Here is a 19,784-nt window from a genome sequence, read left to right on the forward strand (position 1 = left end):
GATAAATACATGTTCTTTCATTTGTATTTTTTTCTGTGAGATCATGCATATAGTAACCCGGGCAGCCATTTTAGAGTTTGGGCGTATTCACAACATTAAAGATGTCTGGCGATGCGTTTTCCCTACCACGCCTGGTTATACATATTACTCTGCCCCTCACAGGCTCTGTTCTCGTATTGATATGGTTTGTGCATCGGACAGAGTAACGAGTATTAGTACCATCGAACTTTGCCCTAGAATTAACTCTGATCATAATCCTATATTATTAACTTTCGACACCGAAAAGAACCACACAATACCTCGTACATTTTCTTTTCCCAGGCATTTATTTATCAATACCTTATTTTTTCACAACTTAAGTTACATATTATAGACTTTATTAAGCTTAATCTCAACTCTACGACATGCCTTATGGTATGGGACTCCTGCAAAGCAAGTATCCGGGGGTTTTCCCAGCAATTTGTTTATCACCAAAACTTCGAGCGCCGTAAAAAGGATAAGGCTTTGGTTAATTATATACTCTCTGTCGAATTGCTACTGGCGCAGGCTCTTTACCGACATGCCACGAATATAACAGAATTGGAATTACACCTAGGATGGCTGAAGTCTGCCCTAAAAACTATCTTCTGGGATTAGAGTAGCATAAAATTACACAAATTTCAAGTGACACATTATGAGAGTGGAGACAAAGTTGGAAAGTTATTAGCTTACAAGATAGCTGATGAGCGAGCTAATACTTTGATTAAAAATGTAAGGGGCCCTATTAATACTATAATTGACCAACCAACCCAAATTTTAGAACATTTTGTCACATTTTATAAAAAACTATATACTCCAGAAAGTTATCCGACACTAGCAGCTATCCAGAACTATCTGGATCACTTTCTAGAAAAGCCAGACTCTCTTGAGTTGGAACAACTACCCAACCCTATTAGTGTACTCGAAATTAGAAATGCGATTTCTTTCTTGCCATCTGGGAAAGCATCGGGAGAAGATACGATTCTATTAGAAGTATACAAGTTATGTGTTGAGGAGCTTATACCTCTTCTTCATCAAGTCATTAACTTCATTGGGGAAAGCAAGGAAGCCCCGAGCTCTTGGAATAAGATAAAATTGGTTTTCTTTTTAAACAAGCATTTACAATGCAATGGTCTCGGCAATATTATAGGTAGAGCTATTGGCATTGCTCATTATTTTTTTTTTTGTATCCCTAAATAAATGGCATTGTCATTTATATTGGCAATAGCTTAATTGCTTGCATATGCTAGACCTATTGCATTAGCAGAGAGAGAGTGAGGTAGTGAGATATAGAGAGAGTGAGGTAGTGAGATAGAGAGAGAGAGTGGGGTAGTGAAATAGAGAGAGAGTGAGGTAGTGAGAGAGAGATTGAGGTAGATAGAGAGTGAGGTAGTGAGAGACCGAGAGAGTGAGGTAGTGAAAGAGTGAGGTAGTGAGGGAGGGGGGTGTTCTGAGGTAATGAGATAGAAACAGAGAGTGAGGTTGTGATGTAGTGAGATAGAGAGAGAGTGAGGTAGTGAAAGAGAGTGAAAGTGAGTTAGTGAGATAGAAAGAGAGAGAGTGAGGTAGTGAGATAGAGCGAGAGTGAGGTAGTGAGTCAGAGAGAGAGAGTGAAGTTGTGAGGTAGTGAGATAGAGAGTGAGGTAGTGAGAGAGTTCCACTTTGTGGGGCTCATCAAATATCGGTCACATTTTAAGAGTCGCATTACTGTTCCATCCTGGATGATCCGTGCCTTATAGCGAGTATTTCAGGCTCAAGATCCAGAAAGCGCACCCCTCAAATGTCCGCCCTAAGATTGATGACCCCCTCGCACAACCCTGGAGGCAGATGCGGCCGAGCAGGGTGGAACCAGGGGGAGCGGGCCTAGGAGCAGGGAGAATAAACAGGGGGAGGGAGGGCCGTGCACGGAGAAAGGAGAGCGCGTGGAGAGGGAGAGATACGCAAGGGGGAAAAGAGGAGAGAAATGATGAGGGAAGTAAGGCAAAGGGCGAGGTGAAAGGCAGAAGAGAGGAGGGTGTGGCGCAAGGGCCAGAGCTCGCGCCTTTGGAGCTGGGGAACCAGCTCGGCGTCTGCACAACATATGTGATTCCGTACACTCACTTAATCTCCAACCATCTACGGCACTGAGAAGAGGCAGATGCGGCCGGGCAGGGTGGAACCAGGGGGAGCGGGCCTAGGAGCAGGGAGAATAAACAGGGGGAGGGAGGGCCGTGCAACGGAGAAAGGAGAGCACGTGGAGAGAAAGAGATACGCGAGGGGGAAAAGAGGAGAGAAATGATGAGGGAAGTAAGGGCATGGGCGAGGCGAAAGGCAGAAGAGAGGAGGATGTGGCGCAACGGCCAGAGCTCACGACTTTGGAGCTGGGGAACCAGCTTGGCGTCTGCACAACATATGTGATTCTGGACAAATCACTTAATCTCCAACTATCTACAGCGCTGAGAAGAGGCAGATGCGGCCGGGCAGGGTGGAACCAGGGGGAGCGGGCCTAGGAGCAGGGAGAATAAACAGGGGGAGGGAGGGCCGTGCAACGGAGAAAGGAGAGCGCGTGGAGAGAAAGATACGCGAGGGGGAAAAGAGGAGAGAAATGATGAGGGAAGTAAGGGCATGTGCGAAAGGCAGAAAAGAGGAGGATGTGGCGCATCCCAATCACGTTGTTTTGATTAAGCTTGCCGTAGTGGTGGTTTCTCCGGCCTCCCTGCCCTGCACCGGCAGCTGCTGCCTGCTGGGATAAGATACATCAATATTCCACTATGGCGGTTGCTAATCGGGTACAAAAAAACAGACTTTAGGATCCTGTTTTTATTTCAATAGGACAGCTGATAATCGTGCATAGAACGCTAATTATAGGATTCCATATCCTATTTCTATTTCATCATGGCAGTTGCCAATCGGGCACAGAACAACAACTATAGGATCCCACGTCCTATCTCTACTTCAATCGCCACTCTAGCGGACCAGAAACGCGTCATGTAGCTAAGACGCGAGGGACCTTTAATATAAACGGGTATGTTTCTCCTGCCGTTCGTAAATGCAATTTACAGGCCGGCTGTTCAGAATATGCCAAGCTTGTGAATATAAAGGTTGGTGCAAAGAAATGGTTGTGCCATTTTACTTTATTTTACGGTCTGGGAGATGTATTCCCAAACCATATGTCTGGTTAATGTACTCAATTCCTTACATGTATATCTTAATTGGGGATAGCCGGGATGCACAGAAAACAGCAACACGAGAGGGGACGGAAGGAGGGGGCAAGGGGGGGACATACACAAGGACAAGCACAACGAGGAATGGCTGTTTTGATTAAGTTTGCCGTAGTGGTGGTTTCTCCGGCCTCCCTGCCCTGCACTTTATGCCTTACCTCCGCCATAGTTGTCGTGCCGAGGGTCACATTGCGGGTCACCGGGAGAGCCGGGATGCACAGAAAACAGCAACACGAGAGGGGACGGAAGGAGGGGGCAAGGCTCGGACTGCCTCTGCCTTCTGCACGGGTCTTCCAGCGCCGCATCCCGTGCCGAGGGTCACATTGCGGGTCACCGGGAGAGCCGGGATGCACAGAAAACAGCAACACTAGAGGGGACGGAAGGAGGGGGCAAGGGGGGACGGACATAAGGACACAAGCACAATGAGGAACAAGGAGGAACAAGGAGGAACGGCTCACCTTCACTGCGGGTGAAGAAAAAATGGCGGCCGCAAGATTCCAAATTTTTGGGAATCGGGGGCGTGGTTTTGTGGTTCTGAGTGACAGACTACGTCACTGTCTAAAGAACAGCAAAACTTACGCCCCCAAATCCGAAAGAGACAGGGCTAAATTAGAGTGACGCATCTCTCCTCCAATGGCTGGCCTCCGTTTAGGAAGCCAGCCAATGGAGGAGAGACGGGGCAGGGAGGCGGGGTAAACCGCACTACTAAGAAACATTAAATCTCCGACCCCAGACTGTGCAAGCGCAGCCTTTAGGTCCTCGACCTAAAAAGGGGAAACCACCAGATGAGTGTGGTTCTTACCGCCCCATTTCGCTAATTAATGCGGATGCTAAAATATTTGCAAAAGTGTTAGCCATCCATTTAGCACCTATTATACCGAAAATAGTTAGCCCAAATCAACATGGGTTTGTAATAGGTAGGGATACCACAGCACACATTAACATGGCTGTGACGGCCTTTGACATAGCTGAAAAGGAATCCACCCCACTCGGTATGTTTATGCTTGATGCAGAAAAGGCTTTTGACCGAGTGGGGTGGGATTACTTGTGGTTAGTCATGACTGGCTTTGGCTTCAGGGGTAAATTCCTGAATTGGATAGTCACTATATGATAACCCCATGGCCAAAATTAGTTGCGCTGTTTTATCCTCGGCCTCGTTCACTATTGCCCGGGGAACCCACCAAGGGTTCCCCCTGTCACCTCTTTTATTTGCATTATCAATAGAACCATTTCTTCATGCATTACAATTACAATCTGTCATTACTCCTTTTAAGTTTGGCCCTCATTCACTGAAGTTCACAGCTTATGCTGATGACATCGCCATTTTTTCAACTGATACCTTAAATGCGTTGCAGGGCATTACAGTAGAAGCTAGTAGATTCGGGGACATCTTGATATAAATGAAATTTAAATAAAACGCAAATAATTGTTAATCATAAACCAGTGGGCCTAACTACTGGATTGTGTCAGAAGGCAACATATCTAGGGGTTAAATTATCTGCAAATATTAAGGATTTAATTAAATTAAATGATGATGATTTAGTAAAAAACACTATAATTCTGTTAAAAAAATGGCATAAACTTCCCTTAAATATCCTTGGTAGAATTAATGTGATTCGTTTTTTTTTTTTTTTTCAATTTGTTTTTATTGCAGATTTAGAAACAAGACCTCAGAACAGGTCAATCAATACACTCGCGACATCCCGAAATATATTGGCGACAGGAAAATCGTACACAGCCATTCAGCCCACATCCCGGAGGCCGGGCGGCGTGCCAGATCACAATTGCAAGGAGACGTCACAGTGCCCATCGCACATGGGTGGATGAGTAACAACATCATTCTGTATCCGCTTTTTACCCCCCTAAGAAAACCCCCATCCCCCATGCATCATCAATCATAACCAAACATCTTGCGGAGGAAGTGTCAGCGCGTAGCCCCTATTGCAATGTAGTCCTATCATGTCTTCTTGTGGTGACCATCTAGGGATTGCTATATTCGCCTCCCGGGTTCCTGCCTCAGACCTTCGGGGCCCTAGTCATGGGACCTCTCCCCAGCTCCCACAACCAAGCTCCCTCCGTAACTGTGTCGGTGTGCCTAACTACCCCTACCAAACCCTTCTGTCCTCCCCCCACCCTCCCCAACTGCCGCTGATGTGGGTGTATGTAAGCTGTAGTATAACTGGAGCACGCCACCAATCTGGAATAACTTCTGTTCATTTACCTCTCACAGAGCCCTTGTTAGCCCTTACGCTTCATCTCCATCCTCTACCATGCAATCACGCAATGGTTGAACTATCATTTCCCATGCTCTCGCCATTTCCAAGCTTTTATCGTTATCAGTCTTGGCAGCTTGTCGCATCCTAATGATCCCCTCGCTACCGGCCCATTTCAGCAGTTCATTCATCCACCTTCTCACTGAAGGGCCCTCTTTAGACTTCCAGTGCCAGGTGATCTCCCTCTGAGCCAACATGAGTCCCAAGTCTATAAATTTGCTTGTAATTTTCGTCTTCTTTGTGTGAGGGAACCAGAGCAGCAGACACGCCGCCATGTCGAAATCTACCTCCCTGTCCATAACTCTGTTCAGGAGTTCCCCTACTTCAGGCCAATATGTCCGCAGCTGCGGACATCCCCACAACAGGTGATCCAGGTCCGCCTCAGGCGCCAAGCACCTCGGGCACAAAGCGTCATGCACCAGAAAGTACCGCTGAATCCTCTCCGGAGTCAGATATGCTCTATGTACAATGAAGAAGTGTACCTGCTGGAATCGGGCATTTCTCGTACCCTTCCATGTACGTCCTAAAATATGACCCAGACCGTGTCCGGTATGGGCTTACCTATACTATCCTCCCATTTAGCCTTCAGCGCCAGTAGCGGTTCCAGTCCCTCGTTTAACATTCTAGCATGGAGGCAGGTCACCGCCTTAGTAGTGCCCGCAGCCATAACTACGTACTGCCATGCCATAGTCGTTTCCGGCTCAGCCAGCCCTCCCTTCCAGTGCTTTTGCAGCGCTGTAACCACTGCTGCGTGCAGCAGAAATTTACCGTCAAGTAGGCCAAACTGTTCCTGCAACGTCTGGAAGGGGACCAGTGTCCCTTCAGAGTATAGGTCTCCCACCATCTGCAATCCCACCTCCTCCTACTCAGATAACGGGTACCAATCGCCCCCATGTGGCAACGCAGTCAGCATCCCCAGTGGGATCTCTGGTGCATATGACCGGGTGCTCTTCGCTCTCTTCAGACTCCTGTTCCAGCAGAGCCTGAGTGTTTTTTCCTCCAGCGTGAGGTCCCTCAAATCCAGTTTCTGTTGCATGATTATGTAGGACAAGACATGTCGCTGAATCCCGAGCCCTCGGTCGTGGTCCGGTCCCCTGAATTCCCTGGCCACATGCTGCGTCAATATTTGCAGCTGTGCTGCCAGGTAATATAATTCAAAATCGGGGATTGCCATCCCCCCCTCGAGCTTGGGCCTAGTCAGGGTTTTTAGCGCCACCCGGCGCCGTCCGTGGCCCCACAGGAAGCCAGTCCGGCAATGTCCTAAAATAATAAAGTAGCTGCGGAAGCGCCACCATCTTCAACAGTGCCACTCGGCCCAGCACAGACAAGGGGAGGGACGCCCAAAAGGCCATGCAACCCCTCAGCGCGCGCATGCAACGCCCCACATTTCCCTCCAACAAGTTCGCGGTCTCGTGATATATGCGGACACCTAAGTAAGTGAAGCAGGAGGGCTGCCAAACCACCTCCAGCGTGAGGGGGGGGGGCACGGTGTGCTCTCCCGCAATGGGAAAACGCAAGTTTTGGCCCAGTTCACCTTGAGGCCCGACACCCTACCAAATCCGGATAACATGTCCACCGCTCCCTCCAGGGCTCGACCGGAGTCGGCTAGGTACAGCAACAGGTCATCCGCGTACAGTGATATGTAATGTAACTTCGCTCTCTGCATTACCCCTTGATACATTGCACCTGACCTTGCCAGTGCTGCCAAAGGTTCCATCGCCAGTGCGAACAACAAGGGAGACAGCGAGCATCCCTGCCTCGTCCCCCTACACACCGGGTAAGCCAAGGATATAACCGGACCCAGACGTACCCTCGCTGTAGCAGAGGAGTATAGAACCCTCGTCCACCTCCTGAAACCTTCACCTATGCCGAATTTCACTAGCACCTCATCCAGGTACTGCCCCTCAAGGCTATCGAAAGCCTTTTCGATGTCGACCGACAATACCACCGGGCCATGAAGTGAGTCCCTGGCACTATCCAACATCTGGATCAACCGGCGTATATTCATGGACGTGTTCCTAGCAGGGATAAACCCTGCCTGGTCCCTATGAACCAATCTGGTCATGCACGGTAGAAGTCTGGTGGCCAGGATACGGCTCAAGATCTTATAATCCACCATCAGCATGGACAGGGGCCGATAGGATGTCACGTCCAATGCTTCTCTACCTGGTTTCAGCAGTGGAACCACCAGCGCCTCCCTCATCGATTCGGGCAAATGTCCCCTCTGCCCCGCTTCCGAGTACACTATCAATAGCCTGGGAGCTAATATGTCGATACATTTTGCATAAAATTCAATAGGGAGGCCATCCACCCCTGGTGTTTTGTTTCTGGCCATCTGTTTAACAGCCAGTTTAATCTCTGACAGCGTTATGGGCCCCCCTATCTCTTTTGCATCCTCGTCATCTAGCACCGGCAAAGGAACAGACTCCAAATAATCACCTATCTCCGAAGCCTCCACCTCCAACTGGCATTCATATAAATCTGTGTAATAAGACTTAAAGCGTGTTAGGACCGCTAATTGCGAGTAAACTACGTCCCCTGTCTCCGTTTTGATACTCATGATCGGACACCCCCTAGGTTCCGGGTTGGCAAGGAGTGTACCCACTTTATCCCTTTCCGCATGAACCTTGACAGTGTACAGCTTATAATCATAGCACCGCAGCCGTTCAGTTTCCTTCGCCACCATTTCCTTAGCTTCAAGCAACTGCTCCTGTAGGTCCGGTCGCTCAGGCCTACGCTGCTCCAATCCCCTCAGCACACCTACCAGATCATTCAAGACTGATGTCCTCACATTCGAGAACCTGCCCATACACACGCCTCGCACCACCACTTTCATCGCAACCCATTCTATCGATCTCGTGGCCGCAGATCCCTCATTCATCCCAAAATAGTGTTCAATGCCCTGTTGGACCGTGTCGCTAAACACCGGATCTTCTAGTGTGTAAGGTTGCAGCCTCCATGTGGGGACCGCTGATCTCACCTGTTGCCACTGCACTGACACCAATAAGGGATTATGATCTGAGATAGTCCTGGACAAATATTCCGTGTGAATTACCATGGCAGCTAATGGGCCACCGCAGAGGATCGAGTCTAGTCTGACGTGTAATGCGTGTAACGCTGAGAAAAAGGAGTAGTCCCTCGTCTCAGGGTGCTGTTCTCTCCACACATCTATCAGTCCCCATCTCTCTTGCCAGTCTTTCCTGTAAGTGGCTAATCTACGCACTGTTGATTCGGCCAATGGTGGGTGCGATCTATCAAGTTCCACATTAGTGATTGAATTAAAGTCTCCTACCATTAAGATGGGGCCCGCCAGAAAATGGGCTAGCGAGCTCGTTAGTTTATCAAAAAAATGGGCCTGATCAGCATTGGGGGCGTACACACTACACAGGGTTACCTCTTGACCGTATAGCCTCCCCTCTACTACCACGTATCTACCCTCTGGGTCTATCTGCTGGTTCATGACCTGAAACGGTATCCCCGCCCTTATCCAGATCAGCACCCCCCTGTCGAATGCTGAATAAGTGGTACCAAACACCTGTCCACGCCACCTCTTCTGTAGTGCCGTGCATTCCTTCTTGGTCAAATGAGTTTCTTGTAGCAGTGCAATCTGAATGCCATGCCTCACCAAGTGGGAATGCACCTTGTGATGTCTTACCATCGTTCGTAGTCCACGGACATTCCATGAGATGCATTTCAAATTAGGTAACGTCCCCATAGCAGTCATCTCCGCAGAAGATCATCAACAATTCATCACCCCCCACAACGCGGCAGTTGTATCCCCCACCCAGAACTCCCCAGAAAACTCCCCAAACCCCTCTCCCCAGGACAGGACTTAATAACCCAGCTTCAGCCCCGTTCCAAACTCGTAACACAACACACATTACACTAATCTGTGGTCTCCACCACAGAAGGCCTTAAGGGCCACAAGAGGGTGTCCTAGCGCCGATCCAGGGCCAGCAGAGCTCCCACCCCGCGCCCTCGATCCCATACTGCAGTCGCAGCCCCATACCTGAGTGCACGTACATCATCTGGAGAGACTGGCCCAGTACAAATGTCAGAGTTGGACATGCCTTTGAGAAATCACTCGTTAAATAGTCCATCCGAAGTCTTCGGGGTGACCGCTGGTCCCTTCGAGCTCTCTGCCTCCGACTCGTCTCCTCCCGTTTTCAAACCCTCTTCGTCAGAGTCCGATCCCTCCGACGTCTTCTCCTGCTGTGATCCCGTGATGATCTCTGTTGCCGCTAGTGCGCCCTTCCTGTCCGCCGCCATTTGCGCATCCCGCATCGAGTTTATTCCGTTTACGGATGCGCTGTGATTTTCTGATCCGGAGCGGCTTCTGCGTGTTTCTGCCGCTTTTGCCAGTGCGGTCCGTTCCAGCACGATAAAGCTCCAGCCATGTCCAAGCCTCATCCGGAGTGTGGAAGAATTGTGTTTTCTCATCCAGGATCACTCTTAGCTTGGCTGGGAAGAGCAAAGAGTATGGAATCCCTTCGTCCCTCAATTCTTTTTTCACGGCCAGGAAGGACGCCCTATTTCTCTGGACCTCCTGTGTATAATCCGGGAAGACCGTAACCTTGCTGTTGTCCACTTGGAACGGGCCTTGCGAGCATGCTCTCTGTATTAGGAGGTCACGATCTTTATAGTGTAACAGTTTAACCACCATCGGTCTAGGTGGTCGGCCCAGCTGGGGCGGACGGGCCGGAACCCTGTGCGCTCTTTCCAGGGAGAAGAAGGGAGAGAGGCCGTCCGGCGCTACAACCGTTTTAAACCAGTTCTCCATGCAGGCCACAGCGTCATCCCCCTCAATTTGTTCCAGAAGGCCTACTACCCTCATGTTATTCCTCCGATTGCGACTTTCGGCATCTTCCGCACGTCTCTCCAGTGTCGCCAAACGGCTCAGGATATCGGTCAGTTTATGTTCTGCACTGACCACCGCCGGCTTCAGCTCCTGCTGTAGTTGCTCATTGTCCTTCACTTTGTCTGTGAGCTTGGCATGGTCCGCCTTCAGGAGTCCCAGCCCCGTAGCTACCTGTGCTATGTCCTGGTGCAGCGAGTCCTTCGTCGCAGTTATCGCTTCCAATATGCTGTCCAGTCGCCGATTCAGCCGCTGCTCCTGGGTCGATGCCTCCGAGGGGGCATGAGCCCCGCCATCTTGGACCAGGGCGGTCGCATTGACCTGGCCTCGTTCCATATCGGGTGCGCCACCAGTAGCGGTCATCCCGGCTTCCTCGAGCGCCGCCCCGAAGGGTTACGCTGGTCCCCTGTCGCGGGAACACCGCGCGCCAACGTCTCTCAGCGGGTCCCAGTCTTGCGCAACGCAAGGGCCCAACCTCCGTAGCCAAAGATCGTCGATAGAGCCTCCGCTCCTTTCACGCACCCCCCAGAGCGCTCCCGATCCAGGGGCTCCCCCCACAGTTCCGGCCGTCTACCGTGTGGGCACTTTATAGCTCCACCCCCAGGTCCAGGAAGCGTGCAGATGAGATGTAGACATCCAGCAATGTGGGCCCAAAGATGTAGGCGTGTGTCCCCCCCAGCCAGGTTGTAGCCTGTCCACGGATGTTGCACCCCTCAAGTGCTCTCGGCATTTCCACCCTGCAGTGAGCCCATCTGAGCAGCAGCGATCCCGCGATGGTCCTCTGTGGCCGCCACCAGGGGCAGCGCCGCCGGATTAAGTCTGGCCACGATACCAGTGAGAGGATCCCCCGTCAGGACAGCAGGGGGGCCCCCGGCTCCCAGGGCTGCGGTCCGCCCTCGCTCGGCCCCAGCGCAGCGCGCCGTCCGCACTCCGGTAACCCCGAGAGCTGCTGCAATGGGGGCCTTCCAGCACCAGTCCGCCCCCGATCCAGCCCTGTATCCGCACCTCTCCGGGACCCCAATCTCCGACCGGGGATCACCACATCGCCTCGCCGCCCGTCCTGGCAGCCGCCATCTTAAGGCTCTCAGCCGGTTTCGCCGGCCGCCGGCCAGCAGCGGTCACCTCAGCTTCTCCTTCCCGCGAGACGCCCGTCACAGCGCCCAGCGGCCGTCGTCTCTCCGCAGCCGTGCCTCAGTTCGTCGTTCCGCCGGCAGCAGACGGGAGTCCGCTCCTCGCGGGGCTATCGGGCAGACCGTGCCGCCATCTTGGGAGCTCCGCCGCAGGTCGCCCGGTCTCGGCGACAACAAAGAAACCTCCGTCTCGGAGGCCCCGCCAGCCGGAACGCCGGGCCCCAACTGCGCCACAGGTGCTCCGACACAGGCTCCTTGTTCCCAGGCCACTGGGGACCCAGATTTACAGGATAATTTGGGGATCGAGCGCGGAGCTATCGGCTCACGCCGCCTGCTCCATCGGCGTCCAAGCCACGCCCCTAGAATTAATGTGATTCGTATGATCATTTTACCCAAATTTCTCTATCTTTTTCGTTCTATCCCTTTGGCATTATGTAATTCTTTTTTTTAAAAATTGGATGGGGTCTTCAGTAGTTTTATTTGGGGGTATCGCAAAGTTCGTAGAGCTATGACGCTTTTAAAAGGGCTGTTGATGAAGGAGGGCTGAACTTCCTGGATTTTAAGCTATACTTTTGGGCAACATTTGTAGGACGTTTACGACATTTAATTAACTCTGAGGGCGCAAATAATCAACCTTTTTTTCTTACATTTATGTTTAATTTGGATGTGAAAATGTTTTTGTGGAGGATCAATGACCCCAATTACTACAAAAGGGTGCGTTTTAAGACAGCTAGAGATTTAGTCAAAATCTGGCGTAACATTCCGGCCTACTGCAAGGTGACCTTTTTTCATCCTAAATTGATTCTGTGGGGAAATCCTGGCCTACCGGGAATATTTAGTGATGGATTAACTAATATATGGTTTGGCGCATGGAATAAAAAGTTTTGGGGATCTGTATGGCGCACAAGGGCTTTTGAGCTTTGAAACACTTAGGACACTCTACAAATATCCCTGACTCTACGAGGTTTAAGTATATGCAGATATACGATTTTTTTATTCGTAAAATGAAACTACAGAATATTTCTGACTCTTGTATATGGGATAACCTTTACTCGCAGAAAAATACGTCTTTAATTAGTGGCTGCTATAAGTGTTTCAATACTTACAGAAACACGGACTGCAGTACTCTAGCAGAGAAGTGGAGTAGGATGCTAGGGAGTAATATTACTCCGGCTATATTAACTCATCTTTACATAATATTAATAATGTGATTTCTTCATCAAGCCTAAGATTGTTGCAATTTAAAACAACGTGTATGCTCTATCATACTCCAGAAAGAATAATTAAATGGTCTTCGAACAGCATATATAGTGAACAAACTAAATGCCCTAAGTGCGCGTTAGTTGCAGCAGATGTCCCAAGATATCAGAATTGTGGACATCTCTCGAGAACATAATGACATTGAAGTTAGGAGGTTTATTTTCTTTAGATTCAGCGCTAGTTCTGTTAGTTATTAATGGTAGGAGCACTCCTCTAAGATCCCTAATTACTATTATGGTATCGTGCACCAAACTTATAATTGCGCATGCCTGGATCTCTCCTAATCCCCCACACAATAATGGAATGGTGGTCACTGCTTAACAAAATTCATAGTATGGAACTGGCGCTGGCTAGGCTCAGGGATACTAAATCTCTAGCTAAATTTGACAAGATCTGGGGGTCTATTTTACTCTAGGTGAAATGTATTACTTATTATTTAGATCATTGTTGTTTTATGTCGTATACCAGCAACGATACATGTATTTATTTTGTTTGGACTCAATTAGAACTTGTCAAATGATTTAATGTCAATTCTGTATATGTTTAGACTATCTATTTTCTTATTTTTTTTGCTTTGCTTTGTTTGCATACTTTTGTTTCCTGTGTTGCTAATAAAAAATAATTTAAAAAAAGAAGAGATCATGCATATAGAAATTAATTCATATTCAAACGCGGGGCTATAATTCCCAATGCATTCAATAAAAGCATTGATCAATATTATTAAAATATATTAAGCAATGTCTGAAATACTTTTATACCACAGTGCAAACCAAGGTTTTGAGCCCTATTCCCTTTGCTCCAAGTTGCACATAATAGCATTACGCTCAATAGGGTCATTCCATAAGGATTGTCCTCCATTCAGAACTGTTTAGTACATAGCCACAACTTTGTCTCAAAAGCTGCTTCCCATATAGCTTCTTCTATCAATGTCAGCATTGTCCAGTTAAACCTTCAGCGATGTAATGTAAAAGTGCTTGTAAATGAATGACATTTTATATAAATGAGACCCCTTGGTTATACGAAGCTTCTTCTATATTCTATACTTCTATATTTCTTTTTCCAAATATTGATGATGTCCTTGGTCACCGTGTGCTTTTGTCAGTTAAACAGCTTGTATATCTGGGATTGTTTTGCCTTCTCTGCACCAGCAGTTCTTTAATATGTATGTGATTTCAGAAATATATTTAGATAATGTCAAACGACTTTCGGGTTCTGCTAAATTGTCTCCTTCAGTACATATTTATTTGATTTGTTGGTTCTAAAATTTGAATAAGGAGCCTTGTAAGAGTTGAAAGAACCCAGTACTATTGAGTCCGGTGTGGTTAAAAATAGACATATAACAGGTGTAATAAATCATTTAAGATAAATCATTGAGCCACCACGATACTATTTCTATATGTCTACTTCTAAACCAATAGTTAATATCCTTCTGCTAATTCAGACTCTGTCAACATTCTTTATAAAGCCATTCAACATAATTTTGATATTTTGTGATTTTTTAAAAAGCAAAGTAACATTAGGTTGTAATGAAAACAATCAACCATGGTAATAATATTGGAATTTGTATCACCTTGATCCTCCCTACTAAGGATAATGGCAAAATATGTCACATATAAATTTCCTATAAGTATTTTGATGCAGAGTGTTATAGTTCAAGCTATGACGATGCCTAGTTATCAGGGACAGACTATTGCATGACATGAACACCCAGAAATTCGGTTGTCCTGAGATGTTCATACTGCACCCTGAAAAGAAATCAATTCTGGCAGCGCTCTTTTAAACCTCATTAGCGTTCTCCTCTTTGGCCCATAGAAGCAGCGCAAGGACGTCTACGTGCAGCCACAGCTAACTTTGCATGCTATGGACGCACTCTCTGGGGCAGATGTATGATAATCTTTAGCAGGTGCAAACAGAATATCGGGCCGTTTATGACTGCTAAAAAGGGTTGTAGCATGTACAAACTCTATTTTGCGAGTCGGTAACCTATTACTGACTCGCAGATTAAGAAAGGGCATGCCAATGGCGTCCCTTCCTAATAGTAAGTTGCACTAGTATGTACGATTGTTTTGCAAATGCAAATGCGGTTGCAAAACTATCAAAGGTAAACCAGTCACAAACGAGAAGGGGTCACCTGGGGACCTCTTCCCCTTTGTGAATGTATGAGAAAATATTTTTTATAAGAAGACAGTGGTCCCGCAGACGACTGCAAGTCCTTAAAAATTGAAAAGGAAACTTTCCATTAATTTTTTTAAAAGCATCTTGTTTTCCTTTAACCCCTTCGACGCTGATGACGAGCTCAGATCGTCATGAGGTACACCTCTCGTACGCTCATGACGAGCTGAGCTCGTCATGAACGCATAGGCTTCCGTTTGCGCTTAGCACACACCGGAAATATGCGCCGCACCGATGAGGTTAAGATAAACGGGCTGCATTTGAAAAAAAACATTGCTTTATTTAAAAGACTAACATAGGCATGGTGGTCTGCAGTACCCAGTAGGCCACCATCCCTGTGAATGCTGCACATTCCCAATGGGTTGCATATTACTACCTGCCTTATGAACATTGATGAGGCAGGTCATTTGCGATCCCTTTGGGAATTGCTAAATGTGTCTGAGACACATTAGTACATTCTGTTTTGCAAGTCGCAAATTGCAAACCACAAAAAAATCACAATTTGCGACACACAAAACTAAATAGTTGTACATCTGGCCCTATACGTGGTGTACAAAGTCTCCGACTCACAAATTCGCTTATTTTTAAAGTTAGGAAATTTCCTGAAGGGTGAGGCTATCAATGTTTTAACAATTTGCTTAATTCCCACTGCTGGTGAGTACCACGGTGTGCTGGCATGTCTTTGAAGCTGTGTCCATCTCATTCTGTGAGCACCGCTCCCTCTCTCGGGCAATGTCTCAACTTCCGAGGCACCTTGGCCCTACTCTGTCCTCTTCCCTACTGTGTCCTCCCCATCCCATTTAAAAAGCAATGCCTGCACCACAGCTTCTCATTTCCATCCTTTGCCCTCTGCCCGGTCTGCCACCCACAGCACCACCACTTGCCCCCCTCTCTGTCATTTCAAACCTAAGGGAGGTGGAAGTCGCATGCTCACAGTCGAATTTCCTGAGGTTGCCACCAGTCCATTTTTGCTGGATTTTCTTGCATTTAAGGACTCTGGGGCATATTATCAAGAACTGCGTTCAAATTATCGCTGGTTTAGCGGCAGAAAACTGCTGCTAAAACTGAGATAATGGGCTTAATAATATGCCCTGGAGAATTCCAATAGAAGCCCATGTTCACACCAGAACATGGACTTCTTTTGGAATTCTCAAGGGCATATTATCAAGCCCATTATTGCAGTTTTAACGACAGTTTTCTGCCACTAAGCTAGCGATAATTTTTAACCTCGTTGATAATATGCCCCCATGTTCCTCATTCCGCATCGAACTTATGCAGGATTCAAAATGTCCCAATTTGTGCTCGTCCTTGAAGATGCAAGGTGAGAACTCGCTGAGCTCAGAGTGGCTCATTAATCATGAAGCATGAGACAGAGATCATGCCCACTGGGGGTCCCAGCTCTGTGCAGAGTGCCCATGAATGCGTGGCATGTGTTTACCTGGTAAGTGCTTGGGATGGGAAGCAGCACACAAGGACCCAGACGTACTGTCCTTCACGCAACGAAGGGCTGTGTGAAAAATGTCAGTGCTGCATTGTGCACAGGGCAGACAATTGTGCAACACCAGATTTAATAACAGTCACCAGTCAATGGCATCATGGTGAATGCTCACCTAAATCTCACTGTTCTGCGTGACACTAAGCATCGCTCAGTAGAGCAAATGTCAGGTAGGTGTATCTAGCCTAGGATTTGCACTTGAGAGACATCCTCCACTACAAATTCCCAGATATAGACATCAGACAACAGCACATGGGCCAGAGATGTTAGATCTGTGCTTAGGATAAATCACACATGCTATAGGTAGGTATATTAGGGGATATGCAGCTTGAATCCTTATTTGCATATGCTATTTAGGCTCTGGGGCAAAACCAGGTCATACTGAGGGCTATATGTGTGGCCAAGTCAGGCTGTGCAGCACAGCAAGTCACCTTGCTGTGCTGCAGTGTGTGACAGGGAATATGGAATATTCATGCCTTTTTCCCTGTGCTGATGCTCTTTTGGTTGCCTTGTGCCAGCACAGGTACCGTTGCACCATGATTCAAGGCTGCCTGCATTGTAAGGAAGATTGTTTTTGTGCAGGAAGGTAGCCCTTCCTGCACAAAAACAATCCTCTGAGGCTTTGTCCTCTTTTAATGTGTGCTGCAGAATGCAGCACACATAGAAAGAGGAAAAAAAAGAAATAAACATATCTCCTCATTACACCTCATCTGGGGAGGAGTCAATTTTCAGCGCATTCCCAGGTCTACCACTTCTGGGAAATCTGAGAATGTGTCAAAATCCATTGATTGTGTGTGGGAACACCCACGCGACGCCCATGGAAATTCCACCCTGGTGCAGGATAATGTAACATAGTGATTTACAATGCATTATATTACTCGAGATTTATGAAGCCATTCAGGGCCAAGCAAAGTGGCCTTGCGCCCCTTCATAAACTCATTTTTAATTTGTGTTGCACCTGCACCATGTTATGTGGTGCAAGATCGACGCAAAGGGGCTAGTAAATTTGCCCCTATTTATTTATGGCTCTGTGCTAAAAATGAAGGTTTTTACACTAGACCCAGGCACACTCTCCTTGCATACATTAAGAGGAGGTCACACAAATGGTTTGGGTGCCCCACGAGGGTCAACTGTCAGCACAATAGAGCTTTTGTGCATGAAAGCTATCTTTTGCACCTGTTTGCACTACTTGGTAATGATTGCCTCACATGATTGTAGGCTCAAACCTTTAGTAAGTTGAGACAAGGTGTCAGATTTATCAAGGTTTTGTGTTGCCTTTGTGCCACGCAAGAGGGTGCAAGGGAAAAGCAAAACCTATGTGAGATTTATCAAGCCATGCAAGGCCCCCTTGTATGACCATGCATGGCTTAATAAATCTAGAGTAACGCAACAGAGCGCAAATCACTTCCGGGTGTTGCTATGCCCCAAGCAGGCGTTTCATGGGTGGTGCATGGGTGTTCCCACGTATTCAGCCATAGATTTTGGCACATTTCCAGATTTACCATTACTAGTAGACCTGGAATACATCAAAATGCTATGCCTTCACAGGTGAGGCGTAATGAGGTGAACTTTATTTATTTCTCTTCATTTTGTTCCTCTTTTTATGTGTGCTGCACATGTACAAAAAGGAAAATGCCCTTAGGTTTGTTTTTGTGCAGAAACGAGTCCAGTGCTTAATTTGTGAACAAATAAGTGCTACAGCCTTTGTCAGGAAGCCACCGAAGTTTGCACCATACATTGCCACATACACAACTAGAGTAGTTACACACCTACTAACCATCATACTGAAGTGTGACATTTCAGACTGTTAGAGGCCGCCAAAGCTTTAAGAATGGCTTGGATGGCAGGTATTTATTGTGTTTAATGTATATTGCATCAACAAACAATCGATTTTCTGATCATCTTCAAAATCCACAAACAGCACCGCCATGTGGCAGCTGACATAAGTGCAGGTACGAGCAATTATGTGCCGGTGCCCGCAATTAAGTGCCAGTGCTGAGCACCAACACCACTGTCTCAAACTAACCACTGAAAGGGTCCCTTCCCGCACAAAAGCAATCCTTTCTACAACAAAGACAGCCTTGCACCATGACGTAAGGGTGCCTGCAATGGCTCTAGGCATCTAAAAGGGACCCATCGCTAGGAAAGAACAGGCAGGGGCTTAGCTGTTGGGGGGTGTTTGAGGTGTTACATCCCCCTTAATAACTGTATTCTGTGATAAATAGTTGGGTACAGGTGCTTTCAGTTGGGTATTCCTATTTCACCAGGACTTTTATAAAAACTGACAAAAGCACACACACACACTTGCCCTCTTTCTATTTGGAAAGACTTAAAAAATGTTGGTTATTTCACAAAATAATGTGCTTTTTATCACTTAATATCCTTACCAATACACATTACTCTCCCTTTCCGCTTCCCCTTAAGTCCCTGTCATGCGCCTTGCTTGTCATATAATGTATTTTAACATTATGCGCTAGTGTGATTCTTGGGACATCTGAAGCTCACAACTCCCCCAATCTTACTGACCAAGTTACATCCCTGAGGACAGGAATGTGCCAAATAATGTTAAATACAGTGCATTCTTGCCCTTTCCCTTTCACACAGTGCAGCGCAGCAAGGTGGATTGCTGCATTGCACTGCATGAAAAAATTATAAATATGGGACAAGGTGTCCTCGCACCTTCAAATTTGCTAATAGAGAGGAATCTGACCAACAGTAGTGAAGAGGACTAGGGACCATCAGGAAATGGATGTGCATCTAAAGTCTATACATTAGCCACACTGCGCTAATGGCTGGAAAGACTGCAGAGCTAATTCATTTATTTATATAGTTTTTATACTGCACTTCAGGCAGAAGGTAGTGCTGTAATAAATGTGACCAATTTACTATCTATAGAAACTCAGTGACTGCAGAAACTTTTCATCAATCTGGGATGTGTTGTAAGTTTTATATTTCTGCACATCCTAACAGTGGTTTTAATCTAACAGTAAAGAGAGCCCTAAATATTAAGTTATGTTTTACTAGAACAGTAGGGAGCAAGCAGCCATTACTTGTCATGTCAACTGAAGCCATGGAAATATGATGAAACCATAACGTTGTAGGATCCATCAATCAATCAATCAGGGATTTGTGAAGAGTGCTACACACGTGGGAGGGTCTCAAGGTGCTGGGGGTCACCAGGTATGCAGCTCTGAATCGGCCAAAGAGCCAGGTCTTGAGGCTCTTCCTGAAGGTGTGCAGAGTGAAGGAATGTCTGATGTTCAGCGGGAGCTCGTTCCAGGTCTTTGCCACGATGTGGGAGTAGGCTCTTCCACCCACTCTGGGTCTGTGGATGCACGGGGTTTTGGCGAGAGTGAGGTCAGCAGAGCGGAGGTTTCTCTT

The sequence above is a fragment of the Lissotriton helveticus genome, chromosome 1_1, assembly GCF_964261635.1.
Source record: "Lissotriton helveticus chromosome 1_1, aLisHel1.1, whole genome shotgun sequence".
Taxonomy (NCBI): Eukaryota; Metazoa; Chordata; class Amphibia; order Caudata; family Salamandridae; genus Lissotriton; species Lissotriton helveticus.